Here is a 16,212-nt window from a genome sequence, read left to right on the forward strand (position 1 = left end):
AGGGGTGGTGCGAAGTTTGTCATCCGGAGTCTGGATGTCAGGTTGTTGACAGTTGGGGGCTCCCATCTCTTTGAGCTTTTAGTTCTAAATGCTGAGCTTCATACCGCCTAGGTAGACATTATCTTTGTCAGGCAGAAGCTATGAACGGAGAGAATTTTTGTTGAGAGAGACTCTACCACTGTCATTGGATGGATCCGTGATAACATGAGATAGCTGGGAGCCCACTCGCTCCTCTCTAACATATAGACTACTCTCTACCTTTTTGCTACAGTGATGGTATAGCATATCTATTGGGAGCCGAACAGTGAGGCAGATTGGGTCACATCATATGTAGCGAAGCATTCTGGAGACTGAGCTCGGCAACAGTGCGAGAGCTGCCCGTTGGTCTCATAAAATCTTTTGTACTATGATTTTTTGGACTGCTCTCACATCAGAGTGGTGTGATTGCCCATATGTGCAAAAAAAAAAAAAAACAAACCATTTGATGGCCATATTATCAAAAATGAAAATATTTTTTTTGGCAGGTCACTCTTTATTTCATTAGTTATAATACTGTACAAAATGTGTCTTCATACATGCTAATCATGGAACCATTTTGAGATCACATTATAAAATATTAAAATTTTGATTTAAAAAAAGATTGTCCTTTTGTTCATTAATTATTCTAATAAATTTTGAATTCTATATATTTGTCATATATATAATAGCCAAGATACCATTCTAAGATTGTTATATGAAAATGAAAAACTATGATCATAAATACCTAAATATCTCTATGTTTAATCAGCTACATTAAAATATAAATTTCATCATTAACTATATGTTACTATTTAGTGATCACTATATTAAACATGAGAAATGTGTTTTTATTGGAGGGGGGTTGGGGTGATGTGGGGGGGGGAGGTCATTTTTTAGTTGACTAATTATAGCACAACCCAAATTTCATGTTCTCACCTAGTGACCATGGAACCATTATGGTATCATGGTATAAAAAAAGTTGTTGCGGAGGTGGCCCATCACCCATAACACTTTCTTTTCCTTTAGAACATGACTAGGCTCTCGCAGATGACTCAGCAAAATTACCTTAGATGCTAGGAGGTGACAGCTGGCCAGGATGGACCAACATCTCATCACTGCCCTCCCCGACCTCTAGCTCGGATGTAGACCGACCCGTGGCCAAGACCTCCCTATCACATGGTTGGAGTTGTGCCACCCCTTATGGTCGGATCACACCGAGGATTGAGAATGGAGCTCTCAAAAGTTGATAGGAGATGATGTCAAGTCCAAAACACGAGCATCGGCATAAGACCTCAGCTCAGCATTGACCATCGATTGCTGGCTCCTTGATCCGCATGGGCAAAATCTACAACTACCTAACCACTATCCTAACGGTCTATCAGAACATGGCCTGGTGTCTTGACGAGATTGACATAATAGCCTAAAGATTCTGGCTAAATCACCTACGGCTCAACCTTTATGTAAAAAGGTATCAAGGGGAGGCTTAGGTAAACTCGAATGGAGAAAGAAAGAACAGACCACTGCTCTCCTCCTACGCTCACTCTTTTCTCAACCATTCTCAAGGCTCTGACTAACTTAAGCATCGAGGGGTCCCCTATCAAAAACACACCGACGAGTGTTGACTTCTCTTGTAGGTTCTGTCTAGCATCTTGATTTCTGAAAAGCATCCAACTCCAAACACTTCATCAGCAACCGAAGACTTGCTGCAACAGAATTAACACCGAAGGAAGGGTCAAGCCCATCTCAAGAGAAAAAAAAAATGGTACAGATGAGAGCACACAACTCGACCCCCTCTCATCGACAGTCTATCCATTGCAGCCAGAGAAACACCGCTCAAGGGTCCATCGTAGCACGATGGACCCACAACCCCTTGATGCCTTGGCTTAGCAGATCTAGGTTCTAACTGGTGCCATGCAATGGCTTTAGTATATGACAAAGTAGCAGCAGCACCACCCGAAGCCGACCCCCCAAGCTATTACATGTATGTCCTAGAAACCAATTAGACCAATACATGTAATCTTTTTAAGGGCATAATTTATAATTTTGACTTATTAATGAAATAAAATTTAGATTATTTTTCTATTCATATTATGTGATGTGTCTATAAATTGTCCAATAAATTAATAAGATGATGACACATATTCTCAAGAGTTGAGAATTTAAGACATGTATTATTGATGGTTAATTCATAAATTGCTTGCGATCGAAGGATCATCATGAAGATGGTGATAGATCTGGATAAATTGGTGTATAGATCGCTTCCTTTAGATGTAGATAAATCTTGAATCTACGGTGTGGAGATACTAAGCGAGATTACAGGTACTTGTTAGAGAACAAGAGTACCGAGCATGACCAACATGAGTAGTTATTTAGATATCTAACTTCTCATCAGTGACATACTCAATGCTACAGTAGTATGAATAATTTTCAGACCTACGATGCCTCGACTATTCACAATGAGATTACTGTAGTTTGACTATACCATAACTCAATCCTAACCATATGGAGCTTTGAGGTATATATTGGCTGCAGTAGATTTATTGTAGGAATAGGATGTGTATTTAGATGGGATTTGTCGATCTTGATAGAAAAAAGAGAAGTCCTATGTGGATCACAAAACTGAGTTTGAAAGTTCATGACCATGGTAAGTGTGAATGATGAAAAGTAATTTCCATAAGGTTTTACTAAAAACTTAAATTGATTAAATCTTGCATATAATAAGATCAGATCGATAAGTTATCCATAACCTCAATCTTATCGGGACTCACGATAGAAGAACTAGATCATACGATAACCACATCTAGAGGTTCATCTATTCAGTTCTGCTAGATTGCCACTATATACTGCTAGATCTCACCAATAGATTATGAGATCAATTAAGAATTATTTAGATAATTAATAATTTTTAAATTGACTGAATTAGAAATGTTCCAATCCATTGAAAGAAGTTTCAATGATATTGTTGATAGAGATCACAATATTACCATAATATTGACGATACCCCTTAGCAACCAGATGGGCTTTATAGGTCTCCACCTTTTCATCTGCATCCCTCTTCCTTTTGAAGACCCATTTACACCCAATGGGTTTAACCCCTTCAGATGGGTCAATCAATGTCCATACATCGTTGACCTTCATGGACTCCATTTCGGATTTCATGACTTCAAGCCATTTTTTAGAATCAGATCTCTGCATTGCATCCATATAGATGATCGGATCCTCATCATTCTCATCGAGTTCGATGGGATCACCGTTCCGGATCAAGAAATCATAGTATCTGTCCGACTGACGCGGTATTCTACTGGATCGTCTTAATGGTGCAGGTACATTGAGCTCCAGATATGATCTAATCAAATCTGACTCAGGTTCAGCTATTGGTGTCGATCCTTCTACCTGTTGAATTTCATCAAGTTCAACCTTAGAGGCAACGATTTCTTCACCAAGGAACTTCTTTTCTAAAAAATTTGCCTTAAGGTTGACGAACATTATTTGTTCATCAGCATGGTAGAAAAAATATCTTTTGATCTCTTTGGGGTACCCTATGAATGTACATTTGTCAGACCTAGGTCTAAGTTTATTTGTAACTAACTGTTTGATATAAGTCGGGCACCCCCAGACCCTAAGGTGTGAAAGTACTGGCTTACGTCCTGTCCATATCTCGTATGGAGTCTTAATTACAGACTTACTTAGAATCCTATTTAACAGATAACAGGCTGATTCGAGTGCATATTCCCAGAAGGATATTGATAAGCTGACAAAACCCATCATGGATTGGACCATGTCTATCAGAGTCCGATTTCTCCTTTCAGACATACCATTATGCTGTGGTATTCCTGGAGGAGTCTATTGGAGAGAATCTCATTCTATCCTAGATATGTGAGAAACTCACCAAAAAAGTATTCTCCTCCTCGATCAGACCGAAGAGTTTTAATACTCTTCCCAGTTTATTTTTCTGCTTCACTTTGGAATCGTTTGAATATTTCAAATGAATTTGACTTATGTTTTATCAGATAAACATATCCATATTTGGATAGATCATCTGTGAAACTGATGAAGTAGAAATATCCACCTCTAGCACTTGTGCTCATGGGCCCGCATACATCAGTATGTACTAGGCCCAAGAGCTCAGTAGCTCTCTCACCTTTTTCAGTAAAAGATGACTTGGTCATTTTACCAAGAAGACATGACTCACAGGTTGGAAGTGATTTACAATCACTGACTTCGAAGATTCCCTCTTGAGTCAACCTGTTTATCCTATTCTTTTTTATATGACCTAGTCTACAGTGCCATAAGTAGATATCTGATACACTATCTAATCTAGGGTGCTTGCCAGTAGAATAGACTACGTTAACAGGTTGTGATAACATATACACACTATTGTTCAAATATCCATAAAAAATAGTAACACCATTCATAATGATATTACAAACTTATTTTTTTATTGAAATTTCATAATTATTTTTGACCAAAAGGCCTACAGAAATAACATTTAAAAAAAAAACTGAGACAGAAATAACAATCATTAAAAACAACAGTATGGGACTCAAATACAAGTTTCAAGATTTTTAATGCTAGAACTAGAACTTATCTTCTATCTCCAATATTCAGGAACCTCTCATCTTGCTCGAATCTCCTACTGACTTGCAACCCCTGCAACGAATTGCAAATATGATAAGGGCTATCGATATTCAATATCCAGTCAGTTATATCACAAACAGAGAAATTACAAGGAGTTATTATATAAATACCTTATCCAGCAACAACATCTTGCTTCTTTCTCTATCTGTTCGGATCCAGGGAGGCAATGTACTGAGGACAGTTCCTCTTCCAGTGCCCTCACTTCTTGCAAAAGAAGCATTCAGTTTGACTCTTATCGGGCTTGATCTTTCTGGTCTGGCCCTACACTGATGTCGCAGTCTGAACTTGCACCTTCTTCACTTTCTACTTTTTGTTCTTCTTCCCTTTCTCAAAAGGTCGAAAACCAGAAGATGAACCTCTCACTAAATTCACCGACTCCTTGTGGAGTTGATGATCCTCCTCAAAGTTCTGAAGCAACCCCAGTAACCCGTGGCAGTTTACTTCAGGCTTTGTCATTCTATAATGAGTGAGGAATGGGAGATAAGACTTAGGCAGCGAGTTCAGTATTGCATCTTTCCCAAGCTGCTCATGCAAGAAAAAGTCGAGCTTACTCAAATGCTCCATCAGCTCGATCATGTACAATACATAATCAGTGACAGAGGCACCATCCCATATTTTGGCGTTGAAGATGGCACAACTGTAGCGAAAATTTAGTGCAGAGGCAAAATGGTAATTTTAAATCTTTTTCAAAATTACTATTTTACAGTGGAATTATTAATTAATCTCATTAATTAATACTAATTCACCCTACACTAGGATCTAAATATGATACAACAGCATGCATTTAAATTTAAAATTCAAATTTGAATCAGTAAACCTTTTACAGTACTATGTTCAGAACACATCACCTTTTGCGGATAGTCGATCACCGTAATCTGATCACCGTCGGGGGGCTCTGATCATCACGTCGTAACCACACAAATATCTGGCCTCTGCGGATCGTCCACACGAAGCCCCGTCTGATCAGCTCCTTACGAATGCTAGTTCGTGATTTAACCCTTTTGATGGCAGATGTTGATCGAACTCCTTCGATCAATGTGTGCCGACTCTTCGGATGCTTCGGATCATTTGCATGGTTGCTTGAGAGGCTGATGGATCTCTTCCTAAAATTTGGTGGACTCACGACACTCGTGGCACACCAATCTCACTTCCCAAACCCTAGGTAGAAACCCTAGGGTACACACTAGAAACCCTGTGCTCAATTTTCTTTCTTTTCTTTCTTTTTATCTCGAAAGGTTTTGGACCTTCACCTTACGCACAAACTTTCCTCACACCCCAAAATTTCTCTCCTAAAATTTCTACGCACGTCCCACCTTTCTCTTCTTTTTAAAACATCATCGAACGTGTCTTATCTGCGTGAGAGGATAAAGATAAGTGGTTGCACATTTGAATTCAAATCAAATTTGAATTTAAATGCAAAATCAACTCATCCCTATCCACTTGTGCATGAGAAGAGAAGGGGCGTGAGTTGATTTGTGCATGGAGAGTTTACACGAGAAATATTTTCTCGTGTAAAATATGGGGCGCACAAGATAAGACCATGGCGCATGGATTAGTTGGTTGCTCATTCAAATTCAAACTTTCTTTTGAATTTAAATAGCCAACCAACTTATTTTTATCCAGATATTTGGCGCACAAGGGTGGGTGTGGGATAGCTTCTGCATGGAGAAAATTCATGAGAAGTTGCTTCTCGTGAATTTAAATATGCACAGAAGAAGTGAGGTGGCGCAGGGAGAAAAGTCAAGGTGGTTTGAACCTAATTGAGCCAACCTAATCTAAATAGGTTAAGCACAATTAGAATAAATTAAATCCAACTTAATTAGGCTTAATTAGGCTCAATAAAATCCTAATCAAATCAGAAATTAACTAAACCTAACCCCTGATCAAATCAGAGACTAAACCACCTTAGCGATTAGGTCAACATTTAACCTAATCGGGTCAATCCAAACTGAATCCAATTCAATTGGACTTGATCCAAAAATAATTACTCAATCAAATTAAGTTATTAGCAATCAAATCACTAATTAAACCTCTCATAAATATTGAGTCCAAATCCGATGGGCAATCAGGCATCAGAGACCATCGATATGAAACCCTGATCAAAGAGTTCAAATTTTAAATTCAAAATTTAAAATTCAAAATTTTGACCCCGGTATCCAAAATGTGTGGAACTCATGATCAGAGAATCCTAATTCTCAATCATAGAGTCTCAGACACATAAGACTCATAATCAGCCATCTGATCAGAAAGGAACCACTAATGTGTGTGACCCCGTAGGTTCGAACCTAAGTCGGTAGCACAGGAACCAATTCCTGTACTAATCGAAGTGACCATCTAGCAATGGTACCCGACGATCGGATAGGTCGAATAATCGCAATCGCAATATTCAGAACCTACGTGAATATGGTTACCGTATAATTCATCCCTTTTGACCTCTGTGTTTAGGATGACTCCGGGTTAAACTGTCAACCCTGATGATATCATCCGAATCGTGCTCAACTCAATTAGTCCTGTGACTCCTCAGTATGACTACCCTGGTCAAGATTTTGCTAAATTGAAACACGACTGTACACAGCTCCTAAACTGGAGTGGTCAATCCCATCTTGACACACGCACCGACAAGTCAAGTACTTGACTACACCCAACAGCCTTCCGTCATTGAATTAGAAATTCAGGTAGTCCAGTGCCTAAGTGCAGTGAGTTGCTTGCAAGTCACCGTGACGGTCTCAGGTCGGAGGGATATTTATATCCATATCCCATCGGAGCAAATCTTAACAGTAGAAATTGCTCCGGAGTTGGTCACGTTCAGTGCAGATGTACCATTACATCTCACCTGTATGCCATACCAGTGTCTCCACACTCATTGGTTATGAGGACAACCAACCCATATGGCACACAACGACCTATGCTCGATAAATGTTGTCGTCCTTGGTAACAACGTATCATTTGGTCGCGAACATGTTTAAAGACTAAGCGACAAATCTTCCTTTGTCGAGTCTAAATAATCCTAAGGACTTCACCACAACACAGGAGTTCATTAGAAGATGAAACATTTGTGATGAAAAAATATCAAAATAATTTTTATTTATTTATAATTCATGTACTAATACAAAAAGAGCACAACCGTCAACAGACTGACGATTGACTTTGGGATACTATTCCCAACAATCTTCCACTTGTCCTAAAGCCTATCGGTGCAGTATCTAATACCCATCTTCGACTTGTAGTCGTTGAACTCCTTCACCGTAATGGCTTTAGTGAATGGGTCGGCCAAGTTCTCCTTTCCGTCAATCTTCTGAAGGTCGACGTCACCTCGATCCACGATCTCCCGGATGAGATGGTAGCGGCGCAGAATATGCTTCGTCCGCTGGTGTGCCTTTGGTTCCTTCGCCTGAGCAATGGCTCCAGAGCTGTCGCAGTAGAGCAGAACTGGACCAACAAGGGAGGGTGCTACTCCGAGCTTGGTGATGAATTTTCTCAGCCACACCGCTTCTTTGGCAGCATCTGATGCAACAATATACTCTACCTCGCATACTGAATCAGCCACAGTGTGCTGCTTGGAACTCTTCCAGCAGACAGCCCCACCATAAAGGGTAAAAATAAATCCTGACACACTCTTGCTATCATCGCGATCAGACTGAAAACTAGAGTCTGTAAACCCTATAAGTCTCAAGTCCGATTCACCATATATAAGCCACTGGTCCTTAGTATTTCTTAAATACTTCAGGATGGTTTTAACAACCTTCCAGTGATTCTCTCCTGGATCAGATTGGTATCTACTCACTACCCCTAGTGAGTATGCCACATCTGGTCGTGTACATATCATGACGTACATGATAGATCCCACTGTCGAAGCATATGGAATCCTACCCATACGCTCTCTCTCTTGAGGTGTTGTCGGACAATCCCTCTTCGAGAGAGAAATTCCATGGCCTATCGGTAGATAGCCTTTCTTGGAATTTTTCATGCTGAACCTTTTCAGCATAGTATCAATGTACGTGGACTGGGATAAGCCAAGCAACTTTTTGGATCTATCCCTATAGATTCTCATCCCTAGGATGTAGGAAGCTTCTCCCAGATCCTTCATGGAGAACTGTGACGATAGCCAAATCTTTATTCCCTGTAATGCAGGGACATCATTCTCGATTAAGAGAATGTCATCTACATACAATACAAGAAATACTACTACTGGACCATTAGCCCACTTATAAATGCAGGGCTCTTCTCCATTCTTAACGAAGCATACGTTTTGATCGTCCTATCAAAACGTATGTTCCAACTCCGAGATGCCTGCTTAAGTCCATAAATGGACCTCTGTAGCTTGCACACCTTAGACTCATCTGTGGATGTGAACCCTTCAGGTTGTATCATATACACCTCTTCGTCCAGCTCTCCGTTTAGGAAAGCTGTCTTCACATCCATCTGCCAGATTTCATAGTCCAGATGGACAGCTATCGCAAGCATAATCCGAATGGATTTGAGCATTGCCACAGGAGAAAACGTCTCGTCATAGTCTATACCATAACGTTGACGATATCCCTTGGCAACCAGACAGGCTTTATAGGTCTCCACCTTTCCGTCTGCCCTCCTCTTCCTTTTGAAGACCCACTTACACCCTATGGATTTTACTCCTTCGGGTGAGTCAACCAATGTCCACACATCGTTGACCTTCATGGACTCCATTTCGGATTTCATGGCCTCTAGCCATTTCTCAGAGTCAGGTCTCTGCATTGTATCCATGTAGGTGATCGGATCCTCATCGTTTTTATCAAGTTCGACAGGATCACCATCCCGGACCATGAAACCATAGTATCTGTCCGGTTGATGTGGTACTCTACCAGACCGCCTTAAGGGTGCATAATCAATGGGCTCCGGATCTGATCTAATCAAATCCGGTTCAGGTTCAGTAACATGTGTCGGTTTTTTCACCTGTCGAACTTCGTCAAGTTCGACCTTAGAGGCAACAATTTTTTCACTAAGGAACTCTTTTTAAAAAAAATTGCCTTAAGGCTGACAAACATCTTTTGCTCATCCGCAAGGTAGAAATAATACCCTTTGGTCTCTTTTGGGTACCCTATAAAATTACACTTGTCAGACCTAGGTCCAAGCTTGTCTGTAATTAAACGTTTAACATAAGCCGGACACCCCTAACCCTAAGGTGCGAGAGTACTAGCTTACGTCCTATCCATATCTCATATGGCGTTTTGGCTACAGACTTACTCGGAACTCTATTTAGAAGGTAACAAGCCGATTCGAGCGCATATCCCAGAGGAAGATCGGCAGACCAGCAAACCCCATCATGGATCGAACCATGTCTAACAGGATCCGATTCCTCCTTTCAGACACACCATTATGCTGTAATGTTCCAGGAGGAGTCCACTGAGAGAGAATTTCATTCTCCCCTAGATACGTCAGAAACTCATTGGAAATGTATTCACCTCCTCGATCAGATCGAAGAGTTTTAATACACTTTTCAGTTTGTTTTTCTACCTCATTTCGAAATAGTTTGAACATTTCAAATGATTCCGACTTATGCTTCATTAAATAGACATACCCATACCTAGATAGGTCGTCTGTGAAGGTTATGAAGTAGAAAAATCTACCTCTTGCACTTGAGCTCATGGGTCCACATACATCAGAATGTACCAGACTTAAGAGTTCACTGGCTCGCTCACCTTTTTCAGTAAAAGGTGACTTGGTCATCTTCCCAAGAAGACAGGACTCACAGGTTGGAAGTGATTCACAATCACTAACTTCAAAATTTCTTCTTGAGCCAACCTGTTTATCCTGTTCTTATTGATATGACCTAGCCTACAGTGCCAAAGGTAGACTTCTGGCACATTATCTATTCTAGAGCGTTTATCGAAGTTTTGAACCACATTAACAGGCTGTGATAGTAAGTAAATTTTATTATTTAATTATCCAACAAATATTGTAACACCATTCAAAATGATATTGCAAATATTTTCTTTTTATTAAAAAATCATAACCGTACATGGTCAAAAGGCCTACAGAAATAATATTTAATAAAAAACTTGGACAATAGTGACATTCACTCAGAATTACATTATGAGAATTGATTACAAGACTCATGATTCCTAAAGCTAGAACTGGAACTTTGCTTCCATCTCCAACGTTCAGAACCTCTCGCCTTCATCAAATCTCCTACTGACCTGCAGACCCTGCATCGAATTACAAATATGATAAGGGCTTCCGGTATCCAATACCAGGCAGTAGTATCACCAAATCGAAAAGTTGCAAGGAGTTATCATATAATTACCTTGCTTCTTCTTTGGCCCTGTTCGGTCCAGGGAGGCAATGTATTGAGGACAGTTCCTCTTCCAATGCCCCTGCTTCTTGCAAAGAAGCACTCCGCCTGGTCTCTGGTCGTGCTTGCGCTTCTTGGTCTGACTTCTGTGCTACTGTCTCAGCATGAGATTGCACCTTCTTATTTTTCTTCTTCTTGTTCTTCTTCCCCTTCCCAAAGGGTTGACGACGAGAAGAAGACCCTCCCACTACATTCACCGACTCCTTATGGAGTTGGTGATCCTTCTCAAAGTTCTGCAGCAACCCCAACAATCCGTGGTAGTTTACTGCAGGCTTTGTCATTCGAAAATGAGTAAGGAATGGGAGGAAGGACTTGGGCAAGGAATTAAGGATCGCATCCTTACCGAGCTGCTCGTGCAGAGGAAAGCCCAATTTGCTTAGGCGCTCAATCATCTCGATCATGTACAGTACATGATCAGTGACTGAGGCCCCATCCCTCATCCGAGCATTGAAAATGGCACAACTAGTTTTGTGCCTTTCAACGTCGTCAGGCGTGCCAAAGGAGTCGTTCAACATTTGAAGCATCTCCTGTGGCTGGGCGTTCTCAAACCTTCGGCTGAACTCGTCATTCATTGCTGCCAGCATAATACATCGAACGGTGGTGCGGTCATTGAGCCACTTCAAGTAAGTGTCTCGGATCGCCTTACTAGCGTTCGGAGCTGGCTCCTCAGGTGCTGGATCCGTTACTACATAAAGGATCCGCTCATGCTCAAGGACGATTTTCAATTTTCGATACCAGCTATCGAAATTGGGTCCCATGAGCTTGTCATTATCTAATAATGACCGGAGCGACAGGGTAGTGGCCATAGCTGCTTAAAGAAAACGAGACCTCTATTAGTACATAAATTAATACTAAAGACTTGGACTTTAGTCTAAAGTTTTTCCAATATTTTTACGAACTGGTAGCCTCATCCTCCAATTCGAGGAATTACTTTAATTCCTTAATGGGTACTAGAATCCACACAGACTACACACGAGCCCAACTTTGGTTGGTCAACCCATGTGCATCTATGGGTAGGTTCTTAACCAGTTGTTTCTCTAAACAACTTCTAGTAATTGATTTTGCCCCAGAACCTAATCAGTAGGCTTTGGCCTCCACTGAAAAGATCTGGTTAGGTCCAACCATTAACATGACTTAATTTAGTGAATCGGACCAATAAATGATCAGGCCCGACTTTGGCCGGCCAACCTAACCACCATCAGAAAGACTCAATCAAATTATCATATTATGAATAATAATTCCATTAGCCAATGAGCACCAGGCCTTTGGGCCTCCAATGATCATTGAACTAATGGACTCATTATCACTCACTTAATGGGAGGCTATGACTTAGTTATCATTATAACTTAATCATTTTAGGGACCTAATAATTTTGAGGATTTTATTAAAGAATAGTAGAGAAGAAATCATCCAGCCAATTTCAATCCTCCCACTGAAATTGAGTGGCCAACCAACTTATTTTATCTAGATATTTGGCGCACAAGGGTGGTGTGGGATGGCTTCTGCGTGGAGAAAATTCACGAGAAGTTGCTTCTCATGAATTTAAATATCCACAGAAGAAGTGAGGTGGGCAGGGAGAAAAGTCAAGGTGGTTTGAACCTAATTGAGCCACCTAATCTAAATAGGTTAAGCACAATTAGAATAAATTAAATCCAACTTAATTAGGCTTAATTAGGCTCAATAAAATTTTAATCAAATCAGGAATTAACTAAACCTAACCCCTGATCAAATCAGGGACTAAACCACCTTAGCGATTAGGTCAACATTTAACATAATCGGGTCAATCCAAACTGAATCCAATTCAATTGGACTTGATCCAAAAATAATTACTCAATCAAATTGAGTTAATTAGTGATGAAATCACTAATTAAACCTCTCATAAATATTGAGTCCAAATCCGATGGGCAATCAGGCATCAAAGACCATCGATATGAAACCCTGATCAAAGAGTTCAAATTTCAAATTCAAAATTTAAATTTAAAATTTTGATCCTGTACCCAAAATGTGTGGAACTCATGATCAGAGAATCTTAATTCTCAATCATAGAGTCTCAGACACATAAGACTCATAATCAGCCATCTGATCAGAAGGAACCACTAATGTGTGTGACCCCGCAGGTTCGAACCTAAGCCGGTAGCACAGGAACCAATTCCTGTACTAATCAAAGTGACCATCTAGCAATGGTACCCGATGATCGGATAGGTCGAATAATCATAATCGCAACATTCAGAACCTACGTTAATATGGTTACCGTATAATTCATCCTTTTGACCCCTGTGTTTAGACGACTCAAGGTTAAACTGTCAACCCGATGATATCATCCGAATCGTGCTCAACTCAATTAGTCCTGTGACTCCTCACTAGGACTACCCTGGTCAAGGTTTTGCTAAATTGAAACACGACTGTACACAGCTCCTAAACTAGAGTGGTCAATCCATCTTGACACACGCACTGACAAGTCAAGTACTTGACTACACCTAGCAGCCTTCCGTCATTGAATTAGAAATTCAGGTAGTCCAGTGCCTAAGTGCAGTGAGTTGCTTGCAAGTCACCGTGACGGTCTCAGGTCGGAGGACATTTATACCCATATCCCATCGAAGCAAATCTTGACAGCAGAATAGCTCCGGAGTTGGTCACGTTCAGTGCAGATGTACCATTACATCTCATCTGTATGCCATACCAGTGTCTCCACACTCTTTGGTTATGAGGATAACCAACCCTATGGCACACAACGACCTATGCTCGATAAACGTTGTCGTCCTTGGTAACAACGTATCATTTGGTCGGAACATGTTTAAGGACTAACGACAAATCCTCTTTTATCGAGTCTAAATACTCCTAAGGACTTCACCACAACACAGGAGTTCATTAGAAGATGAAACATTTGTGATGAAAGATATCAAAATAATTTTTATTTATTTATAATTCATGTACTAATACAAAAGGAGCACAACCATCAACAGGCTGACGATTGGCTTTGGGATACTATTCCCAACAATTTTGAGAGGAATTTTTGGTGGGGAAAATCAAATGGAGATCTGATTTACCATAAAAATATTTGGTTGGGGCATCCAATATTTATTTTTAGCATGGAATTGAAAGAAGGAGCGACAACTCATGTAAAGTCCAAACATTGTTGGACTCTTCTAACCCTAACAACTGGATGCCAAATAAAAGGGTTTTATTCTCTTTGTGTGTGTGTAAGAGAGAAGAGAAAGTGGTCTTCACATGAAAAATAGAGGAGAGTCCTCTCCTCTTTGGGTGAGGGAAAAACCTAGAATTCTAGGGTTTGTTCCTAAGTGTTTGGGAAGAGAAAAAAAGAAGAGAGAAGAGCGTCTCCTCTCCATACTTCTTTTTTATCATCATCTCCTCCAGAAATCCTTCTTCAACCTCTAAAAAGATTCAAGAGATTTGAATAAAAGATTTAGATCAGTCGACAAGATGGTCTTTGTGCGAGCTAGTACTCCCGAGGAGACGATCAGATTGGAGCTTTGAGTGGATTTTCATAGAGGCCGAACATATGTACAGTTGTAAGCAACCAATGAAAATCTTCTTTACCATATCTCTCAGCAATGATGATCATCAATCCACATTCAGTATTGAGTTATGAACTCAAATTATATATAGATTTGATCTAACTACTTACATCCATGCATGCAGATTTTATCTCTTGATTTTTCAGATTTTATTTACAACATATCATGTCATAGATCTTAGAGTAGATTGATTTGATGATTAGATCATATGTATATTAGATTAATATGATTAATCTAGTTATTTTTTACTATAATTTATTTAAAAAAATTTTAAAATACATGCATATAGTGGCCTACATTTTTCAATAGTGATATCGGAGCCTAGATTCATGATGACTTGTTATATGTGCATATTAGATCTGAAATTAAATTTTATTTAAATCTAATAGTGAATATCTTAGATTTAAATTTAATTAATGATAGATCGCACAAACTAAAATAAGATTGCCCTGCTGTAGGATTTATCCATTACAGTGAAAAGATTATCCTAGTTTGTTCTGATTCTTTGATAAAATCTGATTTATATATTACATATATATTTTGATCTGATTTAAATATGATCTAAGGTTGTGATTAGATCTAATTAAATCTAAATTCAAGCATGTATGATATGTGATTAGATTAGATGATCCGATTAGCAAATACTTGGATTGGATTGATCGCCAGGCCATCGTGTTGGGAATAGTGTCCCAAAGTCAATCGTCAGCCTGTTGACGGTTGTGCTCATTTTATTATGTACATGATTATGAATTAATAAAAATTATTTTGATATTTTTCATCACAAAATGTTTCATCTTCTAATGAACTCCTATGTTGTGGTGAAGTCTTTAGGACTATTTAGACTCGACAAAGGAGGATTTGTCGTTTAGTCCTTAAATCTGTTCGCGATCAAATGATACGTTGTTACCAAGGACGACAATATTTATCAAGCATAGGTCATTGTGTGCCATATAGGTTGGTTGTCCTCTAAACCAATGAGTGTGGAGACACTGGTATGGCATACAGGTGAGATGTAAGGGTATATCTGCACTGAACATGACCGACTCCGGAGCTATTTCTGCTGTCAAGATTTGCTCCGATGGAATATGAGTATAAATGTCCCTCCGACCTGAGACCACCACAGTGACTTGCAAGCAACTCACTGCACTTAGGCACTGGACTACCTGAATTTCTAATTCAGTGACGGAAGGCTGTTGGTGTAGTCAAGTACTTGACTTATCGGTGCGTGTGTCAAGATGGGATTGACCACTCCAGTTTTAGGAGCTGTGTACAGTCGTGTTTCAATTTAGTAAAATCTTGGCCAAGGTAGTCTTTTGAGGAGTCACAGGACTGTTTGAGTTGAGCACGATTCGGATGATCTAATCAGGGTTGACAGTTTAACCCTGAGTCGTCCTAAACACAGAGGTCAAAAGGATGATTATTACAGTAACCATATTCACGTAGGTTCTGAGTGTTGCGATTGCGACTATTCGACCTATCCGGTCATCGGGGTACCATTGCTAGATGGTCACTTCGATTAGTACAGGAATTGGTTCCTGTGCTACCGGCTTAGGTTCGAACCTATGGGTCACACACATTAGAGGTTTCTATCTGATCTGATGGCTGATGAAGAGTCCTAATGCTCATAGACTATGAGTCCTACATGTCTGGGACTCTAGGATCGAGAATCAGGATTCTCTGATCATGAGTCCA

This window comes from Elaeis guineensis, chromosome 11 (assembly GCF_000442705.2).
Source record: "Elaeis guineensis isolate ETL-2024a chromosome 11, EG11, whole genome shotgun sequence".
NCBI classification, from domain to species: domain Eukaryota; kingdom Viridiplantae; phylum Streptophyta; class Magnoliopsida; order Arecales; family Arecaceae; genus Elaeis; species Elaeis guineensis.